Source organism: Leucopleurus acutus (genome assembly GCF_964270905.1).
Source record: "Leucopleurus acutus genome assembly, chromosome: 5".
Taxonomy (NCBI): Eukaryota; Metazoa; Chordata; class Mammalia; order Artiodactyla; family Delphinidae; genus Leucopleurus; species Leucopleurus acutus.
Genome location: NC_139147.1, coordinates 48,128,532 through 48,145,244, shown reverse-complemented (window position 1 = coordinate 48,145,244; position 16,713 = coordinate 48,128,532). Strand labels below are relative to the sequence as shown.

General features: G+C 42.6%; 1 protein-coding gene across 1 annotated transcript in view; it reads right to left on the bottom strand.

Moving 5' to 3' along the window:
- TMEM45A (transmembrane protein 45A) overlaps nt 1-14,010 on the bottom strand; it is a 101,314-nt gene extending 87,304 nt beyond the window's left edge. Inside the window, exon 1 of the mRNA XM_082840445.1 lies at nt 13,790-14,010. The gene's annotated coding sequence lies outside the window, so the exon portion shown is untranslated. The remainder of the gene's footprint in view (nt 1-13,789) is intronic.
- Between the last annotated feature and the right edge of the window lie 2,703 nt (nt 14,011-16,713).

The following is a 16,713-nucleotide window of genomic DNA, read 5'->3' as shown; positions in this document are numbered from 1 at the left end:
ATCACCCATGCTCACTTAATCTCTTTCATACCTACCTCTCTCACTGGAAAACACCAGAGAGGAACAGAACCTCCTCCAATCAATACTGATTTGAAGGAAATGAAAGTGACAAACGTATTCCATCTACCATCTAGCACTGCTGCTGTTGTTGTTATTATTATCATTATTGAATACTGCAAGTGAATCGTTTCTGCCACAAGAACTATCATAGTGACCATGAGAATACTGACCAGTATGCATCCCTGCACCCCAGCTGCAGTAACCCAATCCATAGTACAGTCGACATTAGGAATAAAAGTAAAGTTTTTGAAGACCTCTGATCAAAAGCCTCTTTTCTAGGTGAAAACGTGACTTTTAAGACCTCTGCTTTAAAAGACAAACTGGGGGGTTTCCCTGGTGGTGCAGTGGTTGAGAATCTGCCTGCCAATGCGGGGGACACGGGTTCGAGCCCTGGTCTGGGAGGATCCCACATGCCGCGGAGCGGCTGGGCCCGTGAGCCACAACTGCTGAGCCTGCGCATCTGGAGCCTGTGCTCCACAACGGGAGAGGCCGCGACAGTGAGAGGCCCGCGTAAAAAATATATAAATAAATAAAAATTTTAAAAGACAAACTGACTTGGGACTTCCCTGGCGGTCCAGTGGTTGGGACTTCACCTTCCAATGCAGGGGGTGTGGGTTCAATCCTTGGTCGGGGAGCTAAGGTCCCACATGCCTTGCGGCCAAAAAACCCAAACAAAAAACAGGAGCAATACGGTAACAAATTCAATAAAGACTTTAAAAATGGTCACGTCAAAAAAAATCTAAAAAAGACAAACTGACTTCCAATTTTTCCAAAGACTGACCATTTAGTCCCAATCCTTCAAAGAAAGTAACATTTCCATCAAATGAGAGTAATGGTATCTTGTTGTCATCTTCAAGTAGGAGCTTTCCTACAAATTGATCTGAGATACAACATTTTAAGAAACATATACTTTTCCAGCATCCAAGAGATTTATAAGTTGTATGAAGAAAAGCCATATATCAGCACCGGCGGAATGGGAGAGGATTGCAAGGTGCTTAGCACCAGCCAAACTGAAGAAAACTTGTTTTTTCAAGCAGCAAAGCATCTAAGAAGAGTTATCCAGAAGATATGGTGTCAGGCTGAACTTCAGGGCAGTAATGAATCAGAGAAACACACCTGGTGACCAAATTTAAAACTATCTAATTCTGAGAGGAGAATAGACAGCCCAGGTTCAAAGCTTGGAGCTCATTTATGGACCCCCAGAGCATTAAGCTCATGCATGACCCCAGAGTAACCTCTCTGATCCAACCTCAAACTGCTGGTGGTGAAGTAGAGGTCTGGATCTTCAGCCTTGCTCACAGTCCTAACACGACATTGGTGACTTCAATCCCTGTACACTCCTGTTGAATTTCAAAGGCTCTGGTTCTAGACCCTGGCTTAACCCACCCCTCAGACCTGTCAGCAGATCTTGGCCTCCCTGGTTTGGCCCTTACTGCTCTCTAAGGCATTTGATTCCGAGTCATCCATTGGCCTCAGAGAATTAGCCCCACCTCGCCCTCCATTCATTGTCCCCTACTCCCAGCTCCAACCCTTGGGACGGATACATGATGCGCTTGGCTGTTTACCTTACCATAATCCAATGCGGAAGCTGGAGCTATCACACACAGGAAAAGTATTTCAAAAAAACAATAATAGACATCAAAGAGGAACTGCTATCTCAGAAGCCAAGGTAAATATCAACACAGACCATGGTGTGGCAGACTCCGGCTTGTTATGAACAAAATGTTACTCTGAAGGCCTCGACTATTTGACTTTTTAATGGTACAAAAATGTGTATGGAAATACACCTCTAGGACAGTCAAGGACAGTGTATTTACATTTTAAACACAACTGCTTTACTTTTTTTTTTTTTTTTTTTTTTTTTTTTTTGCGGTACGCGGGCCTCTCACTGTTGTGGCCTCTCCCGTTGCGGAGCACAGGCTCCGGACGCGCAGGCTCAGCAGCCATGGCTCACGGTCCCAGCCGTTCCGCGGCATGTGGGACCTTCCCGGACCGGGGCACTAACCCGTGTCCCCTGCATCGGCAGGCGGACTCTCAACCACTGCGCCACCAGGGAAGCCCGGGTATTGCTTTTGTTTTGTTTTGTTTTTTGTTTTTTTGCCGGGTATTGCTTTTTTATGATTTGTTAGGCACGTCTAGAGCAGTGCTCAGTGTAGGATTAATTATTCCCCATTACTGAGGCCAGACCTTCCTGAATGTTCTGCCCAATACTTCGTGAACTATGAGTTTTCCAGTCTGGTTGGAGGGAATAAGCAATATTCCCGGACTTCTGTGAGTGCAGGGCACTGCTCTCCACCCCCTCCCTGTCCCCTCCCCCATCTTTGCACGCCTTCCCCCTTCCCCCTTCCCCCTTCCCTCCAGCCTCCTGCAGTTGCCTCATTTGCCCTGATGAATCCTTGAGGGGCCTTTCTGCAGATCTCCAGTGCCCTCTCTCTGTGCAGCTCTCTTGGTTCTAGAGCTCTGTCCTGAGAACTCCAGCCACCTTGGTTTCCCTGGGCTCTTAGCATCACCTCCTCAACTCAGGGAGTACGAGTTCCACCTGCGGCTCAGCCTGGAACCTCTGTCTGGCAGCCAGCTGGAGCAGTCCAAGCACTCACCTCTTTTTTTTTTTTTTAACATCTTTATTGGAGTATAATTGCTTTACAATGGTGTGTTAGTTTCTGCTGTATAACAAAGTGCATCAGCTATACATATACATATGTCCCCATATCTCTTCCCTCTTGTGTCTCCCTCCCTCCCACATCCCACCCCTCTAGGTGGTCACAAAGCACCGAGCTGATCTCCCTGTGCTATGCTGCTGCTTCCCACTAGCTATCGGTTCATTCTCAAGCCCTCACCTCTTTTGTTTGTGATTTCTTGGGGATCGTTGCCTTCCCACTGCCTGATGGCCAGCGTTTCAAAAACCGTATATTGTTTCATATATTTTATCTGATATTATTTCAGGTTATTTCAGGCAAAAGAATAAATCTGGCCCTGTTACTCTATCTTGGGCAAAAACAGAACTTCTTTAAAATTCAGTCAACTTAGCACTAAATACCAGTATTACACAGAAAAGATACTATCAATACTTTAACCCGTGTTTTTCAAAATAAGGTCCTTGAGCCGCCTGCCTGAGAATCTCCTGGGATGCTTGATAAAATGAACATTCCTACTTCACATCCCCAGATCTACTGAAAATAAATTTCTTGCCGCTAAAATCTGACAGTTGTTTTCATTACCAGGACAATTCATTAACAAAAGACAATAAAATTCCTCTTCTGAAAGTTGGGAAGTCATTAGAATTGGCAATGGGTTAAAAAGGCAAGGAGAATATTGGGAGTTCAGCTTGAAATGATGTTCACACCAGCTTTTATAGCTTTCAGCTACAAAAGCATGCTCTGTATAAACCATGACTCTCCATGGCTACATGAGCAATTTTGGAGCTGCTTCCTACTCATTCATTGCAACAGTAGTGCTCCACTTGGAGACTGGAAAGCAATGGTGAGATGGGGAGAGAATCTTGACTGCCTCCACACAGAGGGCCTCTGGATGGCAAGTGTTCAGGGCCAAAGTCAAACCAACCAAGAAACTGTTTTGCCAGGATGTGTGCTTCCCCTCAGCTCACTGAATAAAGTCATGCTCCCCACCAATGAATTTTCATCAACAGTAACAACAATCACACTATCAATCTTTTATTCTCCAATCTCAAGAGCAATTGGAATGACCCCTGTACCATCCTGACCCGTATCAGTCCCATTTTCTGAGGAAGGAAACAAACAGCCTAACACGCTTGTATAAGGTGTGAACAGAATATGGATATCATGAGGCTGAATCTATCAGAGGAGGAGTAGGTTACATTACTCGAGCAGAGTTCCTCACAAATCTTCTCTGGGACTTGGTATTGGCCATCTCACTCATTTTGAAGCTAGTGGCAAAGTTCTCGCTCCTGGAGGAAGTGAGGGAAGCACCAGTGCAAGCTTGAGCTTGTAGACGAAAGAACAAAACAAAGCGTATCTCACATCTCAAATCATTATGTGTTCTCTACCTGAACCTACTTTTTTATCCAAAGTCTGACTACATTTCATTAGCGTTGGGGGAAGAGTGGGCAAGGCGGAGATGGAGATGGGAGAATGTAGGCAGAGCCAGATTACCTTTCAGCCCATGGTAAATATCTGGACTTTATGTTAAATGCAGTGGGAAGCCATTGTAGGGTTTAAGCAGGGGAATGATGGGATCTTATGTGTATTTTTAAAGAACCATCCTGGTTGCTTTGTGGCACATCCTGGTTGTTTTACAGGGGGCAAGAGTGAAAGCAAGGAGAACCCTAGGACAATGCTAGTGAAGCCATAGTCTGTGGACCAACGCTAGTAAGCAAACTGTTCACCATCTGCAACAAGATAATCACGGAAACTGACAGTAAACGTTTAGAAACTTTAAAACATTTTAGAGTAATACGACATTGCTGCAACATCCAAATAGGAGTTTTTATATTTTTACAAAAATGTCAAGCTTCACTGGACCGAGGGAAAAAAATAAAACCAAAACCAAACTGATCCTTTACCACAGATAGTTTAATACACTGTGGCAGTAATTCAGGCCAGGGGTGACGGATGCCGGAACTAGGGTGTATCAGGCACAGAGGATACAAAGTGTTCACCCTCCCAGGATTACAAAGGATGGTAAGAGGAATCTGGCAGATCAGGACAAGGAATCTGGTGCACACAGAAAGACCTCTACCTCTGCTGACCAGCACTAGACTCGACTACTCACCAACCCTCTGAGAAGTTGCCATCAACAGCAGTTGCTTCACTCCTGAGTGTATTACACATGGCATAAATGTTAAGCATTCAGACACTGAAATGCGGTTATCCGATGTTTAAGTCCTGATTTCATCACTGTGTGATCTTGGAAGAGTTACTTAACCTCTCTGGGCCTCAGTTACCTCATCTGTAAAAGGGGAATAATAAGAGCCTCTATCCCATAAGGTGTCCATGAAGATAAAATGAGAAGAACCCTGAGAAGAGGCTGACACCTCATAAATGGTCACTCAGCCATTAGTTGTTTGTGTATTTTTCTGGGAAGAAAGAGCTTTAAAGCATGATGACGGTTACATAATCTCTATCCTCCGTGGAGCACAATAAAGTTCACAAAACCCTATCACATACAGTACTTCATGACTCCTCTCTTAGAAGTAGGGAGAGACAGGCCTGATTTTCTGATGAGGAAAATGAGGCTTAGTGTCCATACAGAGGTTCCCAACTTGCCCCAGGAGGATGAGGTATTGATTCATCCCTCTTCTCCCCACAGTGGAAACAACCTGTCCGAAAAGTCATACAAGCAGCAAGAAAAAAAACAAGATCACCGTGCTCTTCCACAGTCTGTCTTCATGCCCTTAGTGCATACAAACCGAAGGCAGAGCAGGAGGAGGAAAAGCAACACCAGAGATGGAGAAGCTGGGGTTCAGTTCTCCTTCCTGCTGGCTTAAAGGTAAGGAGCATCTAGGTCTCTGACCCCAGTTCCCCCATTCTTCCTCAACACAACTTTCTCTCTCCCCCTTATTACTCTCTCTTCCTCGGACCTTTATCCCCAAGGTTCAGCTATGACATGATTTTTGTGTGAGTATTTTTCATGATTTTCTTCTTCTTCACTAACATTTTTAATGGTATTGAATTTTCATTATTTATTAAACATACAGTGTCCCTAAAACTGTCCTAAATGTGCTCCTTACTACCATACCTCTCTTTATTTTGGCTTTTCGTCTCTTCCTTTAAGAGTTTTTGACAATTATTTGTCTGAATTATTCCTGGCTTACAGAGAGAGGAAGCAAGAATCAAATAATTGGAGAAAAACTCTCTGAGCTAAAGAAAGACTCGGGTCTTCAAATGGAAAGGACACATCAAGAGAAAACAGGATGTTAAAAAAAAATTTTTTTAAGATCCATACCTAGACATATCAAAGTGAAATTCAGAACTTTATACTTTTTTAATTTAAAATGTAAGGAAGTAATTTAATATAGGGCTACTTGGATATGAAGGATGCCATTTGAATTTTATGAGAGTAGTTATTAATCCCAATATTTTGATATTTTAATCTATTGTTTTGTCTGTAGAAGAATATTTTAGGAACTAATATATCTTTTTCTGAAGAAATAGTTACCCAAATTTCAAAGATCCCTTATATTTCACTTTGGTTTCTTTTTCTTCTATTAAATTTATGACAAATGAAATATAATACTTTTTACTGAAAATTTATTTGGTGGTAGACTCTGGGCCAGAGATAAACACAGTGTCTCTACACAAGAAACTGGGTCTATTTGGCCACCTAGTTGTTGACTCAAGTCAGAAAACAGAGTAAGTAGGATTTCAGGTCATTAGGAGGGAATTCAAATGCCTCCTAAACACCTAAGTTCCTACCAGGAAATGACACAGCCACGAGGGAATTTTGGCTCTGAAAAAAGTGAAGTTAATGGGAGCTCTACATAATTTGGTGAGAAAGAGTTCACCTTTCAGCTTAAAGAAGTGAGTTTTCATGGGAATGAGGCCACAAGGAACAGTGCAAGCAGTCTGATTTGAGAAGCTTAGCCCAATGCCACTCTTACTTTAAGTGGCTTGGTCTTCTATAGAAAAAGAACATTCTTCCATTTGAGCTTCACCTACTGTTCTCCATGACAAGATATGCCACAAAAATCTATACATCTCAGGTGACAGGTTGAGATTTGTATATTATACATGTATATGCTTATGTATGTGTGGAGCTAAAAAAAAAAAAAACAAAGGCAGGACAATGAATACAATATGGTCTCATTTATATTTTAAAATTATATTTATGTTTAGATCTATACCTGTGAGTGGATTCTTGGAGAAGGTCTAGAAGGATACAGGCCAAACTACTAACAAAGGTACCTCAGGGACAGTAGTGGGATGGGAAGAAAGCAGGTAAGAAAAGGGGAAAACATTACTTTTGACTCTATACACTGTTTCCATTTTTTCAGCTCATATAGATTACTTTTTTAATTCTAAAGCCAAAAGAAATTAGAAGGGTTAGGAAAAAAGAAAGAAACAAAAAAAGAAAGAAGGAAAGAAAGAAAGAAAAAGAAAGAAAGAAAGAAGAAAGGAAGGAAGGAAGAGAGAGAGAGAGGGAGGGAGGAAAGAAGAAAGGGAGGAAGGTGGAAAGAGAGGAAGGAAAGCTATCAGCAATCAATGCCCTTTAACCATAGGAAAAATCTTTCTTTCTTGGAGAGAGTAGAAGTTATAAGAAGTAGAAATTTTGAGTAATTCTATGAGGAAAAAATTAGCACTTTAGACATAGTTTTAAAAATAAGTCAAGAATGAATCAATATTTTAATACTATGTCTATATGTATTCTAATAGTGTTTATATAGAGAAGAGCATTATAAGGATTAATAAGTGAATTGCTTAGATATCCACATACAAAACAATAAAGTCAGACCCTTACCTCCATCATATACAAAAATTAATTCAAAATGTATCAAGGACCCAAACATCAGAACTGAAACTATAAATCTCTTAGAAGAAAACACAGAAGAAAATCTTCATGACACTTGATTTGGCAATGATTCTTGGATATGACACCAAAAGCACAGGCAACAAAAGAAAAAATATATTAATTGGACTACATCAAACGACGATACCAACAGAGTGAAAAGGCATCCCAGGGAATGGGAGAAAATATCTGCAAATCATATACCCAATAAATAGATAACATCAAGAATATATAAAGAACACCTACAACTCAATAACAAAACAAAACCTGACTTAAAAATGAGCAAAGAACTTAAATAGACCTTTCTCCAAAGAAGATATACAAATGGTCAATAAGCACATGAAAGGGTGCTCAACATCACTAATCAGAAACACAAATCAAAGACACAATAAGATATCACTTCATATCCATGAGGATGGCTGTTATTAAAAATAAAAACAAACAAACAAAAAAACCCAGAACAAAAAGTGTTAGCAAGGATGTAGGGAAATCGGAATCCTTATGCATTGTTGATAAGAATATAAAATGGTGCAGGGCTTCCCTGGTGGCACAGTGGTTAAGAATCCGCCTGCCAATGCAGGGGACACGGATTCGAGCCCTGGTCCAGGAAGATCCCACATGCCGCGGAGCAACTAAGCGGTGCGCCACAACTACTGAGCCTGCGCTATAGAGCCTGTGAGCCACAACTACTGAAGCCCGCGTACCTAGAGCCCGTGCTCCGCACCAAGAGAAGCCACGACAATGAGAAGCCCACACATCGCAATGAAGAGTAGCCCCCACTAGCCGCAACTAGAGAAAGCCCACGCACAGCAACAAAGACCCAACGCAGCCAAAAATAAATAAATAAAATTTATTTTAAAAAATAAAATAAAATGGTGCAGCTGCTGTGGAAAACAGTATGGCAGGTCCTCAAAAAATAAAAAATTGAATTACTTTATGATCCAGAAGTAATTCCACTTCTGGGTTTATACCCAAAATAATTGAAAGCAGGAACCCCAATAGATATTTCTACACCAATGTTCATAGCAGCACTATTCACAACAGGCAAAAGATGTAGTATTAGTCAGGGTTCTCCAGAGAAATATAACCAATAGGATATAGATATATAGGTAAATATATATGAAGAAAGAGAGAGAGAGATTTATTTCAGGAATTGGCTCACATGACTGTGGAGGCTGGTAAATCCAAAAGCTTCAGGATAAGCTAACAAACTGGAAACCCAGGGAAGAGTTGATGCCGCCGTTCAAGTCTTAAGGCAGTCTACTGGCAGAATTCCCTCTTCAAGGGAGACCAGTCTTGTTCTATGAAGGCCTTCAAATGACTGGATGAGACCCACCTACATTATGGAAGCTAATCTGCTTTACTCAAAGTCTACTAATCTAAATGTTAATTTCATCTAAAAATACCTTTACAAAAATATCTAGAATAATGTTTGACCAAATATCTGGATACTGTGGCCTAGACAAATTGACACAAAACGTTAACTTCACAGACGGAAATAACCCAAATGCCCATCAACGTTTTGTTTGGGATAAACAAAATGTGGTATATACATACAATGGAAAACTATTCAGCCTTAAAAAGCAATGAAATTATGACACTTACTACAATATGGATGAACCTTGAAGACATTATGCTAAGTGAAACAAGCCAGTCATAAAAGGACAAATACTGTATAATTCCACTTATAAGAGGTAACTAGAGTAGTCAAATTCATAAACACAGAATACAGAACGGTTGTTCCCAGAGGGTGGGGGGAGGGGAGGGGAAGGTAACAGAGAGTTATTGTTTAATGAATACAGAGTTTCAGTTTGATGAAAAAGTTCTGCAGGGACTTCCCTGGTGGCACAGTGGTTAAGAATCCGCCTGCCAATGCAGGGGACATGGGTTCGAGCCCTGGTCCGGGAAGACCCCACATGCTGCGGAGCAACTAAGCCCGTACACCACAGCTACTGAGCCTGCGCTCTACAGCCCGCATGCCACAACTACCGAAGCCCACGTGTCTAGAGCCCGTGCTCCGCAACAAGAAAAGCCACCACAATGAGAAGCCCGCACACCGCAACGAAGAGTAGCCCCTGCTCGCCGCAACTAGGGAAAGCCCCCGCACAGCAACGAAGACCCAAGGCAGCCAAACTAATTAATTAATTAATTTATTTATTAAAAGTTCTGGTTGCACCATAATGTGAATGTACTTGATGTCACTGAACTATACACTTAGAAATGGTTATAATGCCAAATTTTATGTTATGTTTATTTTACCACAGTAAAAAAAAATGAATTGCTTACATGTATAGGCTTTACTATGACGCAGACACCATGCTAAATGCCTTATATTGATTTTCTCATTTAATGCCTTTGACATTCCCATTTTATAAATAATAAAGCCTAGAGAAAGTGACTTGCTCAAGGCACACTAGTAAGAAGCAGATCTAGGGTTGAAACCCTTCATCTGACTCAAAAATCCATGTGCTCAGTCATTGTGCTATACTGAAAAGAGTGACTACATTAAGGTCATGAGACAGAAAGCAAATTAAACTGTTTTTCAAGTAATATTTTAAAGTTGATTAAACATATTAAAAATTTTAAGAATGAATTCCCCCAAAAATATCGAATCCAGACTGGGTATGACTAATAATAAGACACCTAAAATAGTCCTACGTTAACCTTCACCATGAGACATTCCTATCCCAAAACCACAGCATCTCCAGAAATAAGACAAGAAACCAGGCTGCCCAAGAAATAGGAATAGAAAGTGTACCTGGCATCTGCCCCATTCTTCCACAAGCCTTGGAACATTTCATAGTTTCTCTATTATTTTTAAATAAAACTACTGTAGTTCCATTTATATTTTTTAATTATATTTACGTTTAGATCTACACCTGTGAGTAGATTCTTGGAGAAGGACTGGAAGGATACAGACCAAACTATTAGCAAAGATTACCTCTGGAGAAAGTAGTAAAATGGAAAGAAGGCAGGTAAATAAAGGGGAAACCATTACTTTTGACACATACACTCTGTTCCAGTTTCTCAAAGGATACAGTCATTCAACTGACATTACTGAATGTCTACCATAAGTCCAGGGTCTATGGTGGTTCTGTTCAATCAAGATGAAAAGACAGAATGATTATCTGTAATGAGCTCCATCTAATAAACAAGTAACACATCTCCTGTCTGCATGTGCAACGCATCCCATAGACAAGATTCATGTTGGTATTAATAGTCCCTGCAGGGAATTTTTACCAACCCCACTCCTCCAAATGGTCCCTCCCCCTCCAGTGATTCTCCCTCCATGGACTTCTTGACTACCACCACCACAAACAAGAAGAGCAGCCCTGCTGTATTACACCCAAGGCAGCATAGACTAGTGGTGAAGGCTTGGGCTCTGGAGTTACACCGTCTGGGTCTGCGTCTGTCATTTGTACAGTGTGACCTTGGGCAAGTTTCTTAATCCGCCCGTGCCTCTGTCACCTCAGCTAATAGGTACCAACCCTCACAGGATTACTGAGAGGCTATATGAGTTAAGGCAGGTAAAGCACTCAGAACAATGTCTGTCATATATTAAGTGTTCAGAAAATCCATTACTCATAGATGGATCAAATAGCCTTCTAGAAGCAACAGACTGTCCCAGGGAAAAGAAATAAAAGATCATCCAATGGAAGAGGGATCTTAGAGATCATTTTACAGATGATGGCACAGAGAGGGCCATAATGGCTCAATGTCTTGCCCAAGGACATGCAGGTGGTCCACGGCAGCATCAGGACCAGACTCAGGTTCTCTCTGACACAGCACAGTGCTCACGAGGAAGAGAAAGCAGAGCTCTCCAAACTGACTTGTCACTTAGGTGCATACTACAGGTCTCATCTACTTTAATACTTGTGCATCCTAAAGTTATAAGTATTAGCATGTGAATGCTCGATTCTCTGAGCAGCATGAAAAAGGGCTTTTTGGCACACACACTGTGTGTGCAGGGGTTGGGGAGGGGTGCAGGTGCAACAATCACATCCATGTCAAAGACTTTAGGGCATGACCTGTTTCTGAAATGTAGCCTCGGTAATAGTCCAGGATGCCAGACCACTTCAGCAGAGCTCCAAGACAGCCACCACAGAGTGAGTCCAAAAAGTGGAGCTGAAACTCACTGGTCAGTCCTGCAAGGCCCTGAGGTGGGGGTCACTGAAGCAGTGGAGCAGATCAGGAAGGGTATGCAGGGCAAGGGGGAGAAACTGAGAGATGGATCATTCCAGAAACACCTCCAACTATGTAACTGCTGCAAGTTCAGCTTGTGACCCCCTACCAATCTTACTTCCCAAGCCTCTTCTTCCCCACAAAGAGGCTCTCCATGCCGCCCTCTCCTACCCCTCCCACTTTTCCAACCTTTCCACCTACTAAGCTCTCACAGATTATCCCACATCACAACCCAACATCCCCCCAGGAGAAATTCACACTTTTCAGCCTCAGTGCATTTTTGCCCATGCTTTCCCTTCCTCCTGGAGTGCCTGCCACCTTCTGTTCTATGATCCGTTTCTCCTCAACCAAAGCCATTTGGCAAAATCCTTTTCCAGAAATGCCAACCCTTTCTTGAAACCATCCTCTTTCCCAGAGGGAAAGATCCTCTTTCCCAGAGCCCTCTAGGTCTTTCTAAGGCACTTGATAAATTCTACCTCACTCCCCTCTCCAAACTCTCTCTCCTTTACAGCCATATACAATGCCCAATTAACAAGGGGTCTGCACTCAGTAAACACTAGTTGCTAGTGTAGAAGTCAAAATGCTGGCTGGGAAAACAAGTGCAGCAGGGGAAGCCGAAAAGGACGGCAATGAAGAGTGTGCACAACAGCAAAGACTAACTCTGTGCCAGAACCAAGGGTTTAACGCGTGTTAACTCACCTAGTTTTCAAGACAATCCCATGAGATAGGTGCTATTATCACCACGTACAAAGGAGGGAACTGAGGTATGATGGACTGAGTAACCTACCCAAGGTCAAACGGCAGGGTTTTAAATTGAACCAGGCCAGCTGGCTCTTGATACTGATTCTCTGCAACACTGTTCCTTCTAACCCTACATCCCTGAAAACCACTTCACCTCTTCCACTCACAGTGTGCAGTGCCTTTCTGAATCAAAAACACACTTTGCAACTTGCAATTATGGCACCTACTGCTTTCTAAGTCAAAAATTAAAGATCAATTCTGGCCACAGCTGCCACAAGAGTAAATAACATGTGATAAGGTCTCAAATGTAAAACATTGCTTAAACAGAGACAATTAGAGATGCTTGGGATGGAATGGGCCTCTGGCCATTCACCTAGCTCAGTATTTGCCATCATTTCCATTTTAAAGTCCTGAAATATATACCAAAATTACATGCAAGCACAAACATCTAACAGCACTCTGAATATTACTCTGATAGAATTATGGGGGTAATAATATAATTATAAGCTTATTGATGCACACAGTGGTCTATCACGTTTAGTATGGTTTTTTAACAATCATCAAGGAATTTGGGCCTACCACTAAGGACAGGAGAATATAGAAAAGAAACTGAGCTACATTCACATGTAAGTGAAACAGTAATTACCTATATAATTCAGGATTTAAATAATTTAATATTAAACATTCCATTAAAGGAAGCAAAAGTTTTGTTAATTCTGAAAGCTAGATAACTTTTCAATCTTCTGACGAAACGGCGGGGGGGACTTCCGTGGTAGTGCAGTGGTTAAGACCCCATGCTCCCAATGCAGGGGGCCTGGGTTCGATGCCTGCTCAGGGAACTAGATCCCACATGCATGCCATAACTAAGAGTTCGCATGCTGCAACTAAGGAGCCAGCCTCCCGAAACGAAGACCCAGCGCAACCAAATAAATAAATAAATACTTTAAGAAAAACAGGGAGGGGGGATGGATAAAAATTCTGGCTTTACAAATGTATACCTGTTCTCACAGAAAGAAAATAGAAAAATAAATGTATCAATAGATTCAACTTTGAAGTTAGGAGAGGCTTTTTACAGGATAACAGTTAAATTTCTGTTCCCAGAAAATTTTTAAATAGCATACAGATAACCCCAAAATTAAATTTAATTAAATTACATTAAAATGTTAGCAAAGCAGAAGAAAAGGAAACGAGGTTCTGTGCAGTTTGTGGCAGCAAGCGATATTTTTCTCTCCCTGATGAGAAGGCTTAGTGAGAACAGCAAAAAGACGCAGGGTAGAGATCACAGCGGGAGAAATAAGATATCCAGCACGTACCCAAAACTTACCCAACTCGGTCTTACTCAACGCTATTTTTCCCACTTTGCCAGTTTTAAATCAGACAGCGGCTGGGCTTTTGCTGTTGCTGTTTCTGTCCTTTTGATCCCAGAGCCCCATGAAAGTTAAACTGTGTGTTGGATGGGATCTGGCCCCGTCTCGCATTAGGGCGAAAAAGTTTTAAACTTGGGATTCCTGGTTGCTTCTTTGGAAAAGTGAATAAATAAGTGGCTCAAAGGAGAGGACGTGGGGGACGTGCTCAGCTGACGTCGGGCCCGCGAAGGGGCCGCACAGTTCCTCAGCGCAGCTGTCCAGATGTGCCTCATCTGGTTCCCCGGCGGGGCACGAGCCTCGGCGGCCACAGCTAGCAGAAGCTCCAGCTCATTGGTCTCCGGGGCTCCTCGCTTGCCGCCTATTGGCCGGCAGGCCCGCCACTCCCTCGGTCCTTGGGCCCGCCCCCCGCCCGCCGGGCCAGCTCGCTCCATCCTCAAGAGGAACCTGGAAGTGCAGCCCGGGCGCTGATGTGGCACTCGGCGGCCGATGCGGGCGTGGGAGGGGCCCGGCCGGAGAGAGGTCCTCCTCACTCAGGGCTTGCCCCTGTCCTGTCCCCTGTTATACCGATCCTTTCCGGCAGTTAGGCTGGTTTGTTTAAACAGGATGATTTCAATCTGTTCATGGTCTGAAATTAATGCGCGCCCCGCGCTGGCTTAAATCCCCAGCATTTCCGAGTTAAAGGGACTGGGGCTCAGGGATGCCCACGCCCCCAAAGGGCCTTCAGGCCACGTCTCAGAACTTCAGTCTCCCCTCTTTATCCAGAGAGCGAATAATGAAATTCAAGAGCCTGTTTCATGGGGACAGTATTCTTTTGTTGGAAGAAAAAACTTAATGAACCCTTCACCGAAGTCCTCATTAACTAGAAAAGTCGTTCTTTCTGCAGAGAAGCCCAGGGCTGATTAGAAGAGTGACTTGGAAGACTTGGTTTGTTTGGAATTTTTGTTGGGTGGTGGCTGTAGGAAAACAAGAAATGTTGCTTTGTTCTGTGAGAATGTAGACCAAACGATGCTTTGATCCTGGGGAAACCTTTGAAAGATTGATTAGTTGGGAGAGTGTCTGCAAATCAATCACCATTTTAATTTGAGGGTGTTGACAGAAATGTGAGCTCATTGAAACATTAAGACTGCAACAGCTACCTTCATTGAGTCACACACCATGAACTAGGCCAGCCCCTATACTTACAACCACCTTATGAAGTACATATTAAAATTATCTCCACTTTCAGATGAGGCTACCAAGACACAGAGCAGCCTCTCCCAGCATGCCACTGATGTTTCCAATATTTGTTCGCCACATGGGTACATAAACGTACCTGCCCTTTGCCAGGAATAGGTGAGTCAGAATTTATTGTGAGTGCCTCTACCTTCTGATGTCCAAAGCTTTCACTTCACAGATAATGTCCTCTTGGTCGGTCTATTTGTTATCTATTGCTATGTAACAGATTACCACAAATGTAGTAGCTTGAAACACCACACATTTACTATTGCAGTTTCTAAGGGTCGGAAGTCCAGGCATGGCTTAACTGGATCCTCTGCTCAGGGTCTCACAAGGCTGCACTCACAGTGTCTGTCAGGATGCATCCTCATCTGAAGGCTGGAAGGGGGAAGAATCTACTTCCAAGCTCCCTCAGGTTGTTGGCAGGATTCATTTCTTTGCAGCTGTAGGTCTGTGTCCCCACTTTCTTTCTAGATGTCAGCTAGCAGCTGCCCTTGCCTCCTAGATTCTAGTCTCATTCTCCTGCAGTTTCTGAAAACCAGGAGGTGGAGGTCATGGGGGTCCGCCTTAGAGTCTGTCTGCCACAATGGGCTAGTCAGACACCTCAGTCTCTATAGCCCTGAATGCCATGTCATCTCACCTCCACAATCCCTCCAAAAATTCAGAGCCCCACTCACCAAGTAAAAAAATACGTAGGCGGATTCACAACACTCAATCCCTCTGGCAGTCAAGGAAACCCACAAAGGAAGTTTGGCCCTTGAAATTAATCATGAGTTTGGCTTTCTGGGACATGCGTAATCTGATAATGGTACACTTTTAACCCAAGAGTTACTCAACAATGGGCTGATAGTCAAGGTACATGATCAAGCTTCTACATTCATTACCATTGACAAGTATCTGATATTGTTGACCATTGGAACTGCTTCCTCAAAAATCTACTAAAAAAAGATTTCTGGAGACTTCTGCTTTCAAGAATATGGAGTAGATATAATTTTCCCTGTTTCTCCTGCTAGTATAATAGCACCAAAAATCCTGACTTTACATATAAACAAACATAAGAAGACTCTGAAAGGTTGAAAGAGGAGGCAGATGGGCTAGGAACCTAGGGACCCAAGGAATGCCATGATGGTGAGTTCCCTGGATTTTCTCTTTGTCTCATTGATCCAGACTTGGAGCCCAGGAAAAGCCTGTTGTCTTTTGTTGTTAGCCAAAAAACCAGGAAGCAGGAGCCCAGAAGGACAAAATAAGTTTAGACAGTAATGGCTATGCTCCAGCCAAACACCCCAGAAGAAACTGTGGCTTTCCCCCACATCCACATCAGCAAAGGCCAAATGGGGTCCTAGACTTCCACCCTTGCTATAATAAGGTGAAAACAAAGGGCTAGTTCTTTGAAAAGATCAATATAATAGACAAACTGCTAGCATGACTGACAAAGAAAGTAAAGAGAGAAGACACCAATTACCAGTGTCAGGTACAAAACAAGGGATCTCGTTATAGACCTTGCAGGCATCAAAGAGAAAGTAAGGGAATACTCCAAACAACTCTACACACATAAATTTGCCTTAAATGAAAGGGACAAGTTCCTTGAAAAACACAAATTACCACAACTCACCCAATAGGAAATAAATAATTTGAATAGCCCTGTAACTATTAAGGAAATTTAATT